Source organism: Micropterus dolomieu, unplaced genomic scaffold (assembly GCF_021292245.1).
Source record: "Micropterus dolomieu isolate WLL.071019.BEF.003 ecotype Adirondacks unplaced genomic scaffold, ASM2129224v1 contig_11980, whole genome shotgun sequence".
NCBI classification, from domain to species: Eukaryota; Metazoa; Chordata; class Actinopteri; order Centrarchiformes; family Centrarchidae; genus Micropterus; species Micropterus dolomieu.
The window spans coordinates 1-1146 of record NW_025740966.1 but is presented as its reverse complement, the minus strand read 5'-3'; the positions used below and the strand labels follow the sequence as shown (position 1 = coordinate 1146).

The 1146-nt window shown below is 55.5% G+C and overlaps 1 non-coding gene across 1 annotated transcript; it reads left to right on the top strand.

Annotated features, from left to right (window-relative positions):
* The first annotated feature begins 131 nt into the window (after nucleotides 1–131).
* On the top strand, nucleotides 132–250 carry LOC123965950. Its single transcript, XR_006823817.1, has one exon. It is a non-coding gene; the product is annotated as a 5S ribosomal RNA (ribosomal RNA).
* The last annotated feature ends 896 nt before the right edge of the window (nucleotides 251–1146 follow it).

Below are 1146 nucleotides of genomic sequence, written 5' to 3'. Positions count from 1 at the left end.
TGTTTACCCAGGAATCAGTGCCTGTGGATTCCAAGTGACTCTGGAGCACCTTGGACATTATGGGCAGAATACGTTTTTTGTCAATTAGCCGTAGAACATCTTTTGAAGGGCCGTTTGGGGGCGCCTGAGTGGCTTACGGCCACACCGCTCTGGGAGCGCCCGATCTCGTCCAATCTCGAAAGCTAAGCAGAGCAGGGCCTGGTTAGTACTTGGACGGGTGACCGCCTGGGAATACCCGGTGCTGTAAGCCTTTTTCGCTTCACCTTCGAAAAACGGCAGAGGGCGCTTCGGTGAAAGGAGATCTTTTGAACGTCTCTTTAGGAAACAGCAGGGGGCGCTGCTGCTGCTTCTTCTGCTTCTTTTTCTCCCTATCCTGTACACAGTGCTCTGTAAATGTTACATCGTGTTTTGAAGGCCCGTCTGGGGTGTGCAAAGGCAGCTTACGGCCATTCCGGCCTGGGACTGCCCGATCTCGCCTGATCTCGGAAGCCAGGCTTGGCAGGGCCTGCTTAGGACTTGGACGGTGGCCTTGTCGCTGCACCCATACCCGGGAACGGGTGCCTATTCCTGTCTGTGGACTGCCAGCGTGAACGGTGTCCCGGTTCCTGGATGTTTACCCAGGAATCAGTGCCTGTGGATTCCAAGTGACTCTGGAGCACCTTGGACATTATGGGCAGAATACGTCTTTAGGAAACAGCAGGGGGCGCTGCTGCTGCTTCTTTTTCTCCCTATCCTGTACACAGTGCTCTGTAAATGTTACATCGTGTTTTGAAGGCCCGTCTGGGGTGTGCAAAGGCAGCTTACGGCCATTCCGGCCTGGGACTGCCCGATCTCGCCTGATCTCGGAAGCCAGGCTTGGCAGGGCCTGCTTAGGACTTGAAGGTGGCCTTGTCGCTGCACCCATACCCGGGAACGGGTGCCTATTCCTGTCTGTGGACTGCCAGCGTGAACGGTGTCCCGGTTCCTGGATGTTTACCCAGGAATCAGTGCCTGTGGATTCCAAGTGACTCTGGAGCACCTTGGACATTATGGGCAGAATACGTTTTTTGTCAATTAGCCGTAGAACATCTTTTGAAGGGCCGTTTGGGGGTGCCTGAGTGGCTTACGGCCACACCGCTCTGGGAGCGCCCGATCTCGTCCGATCTC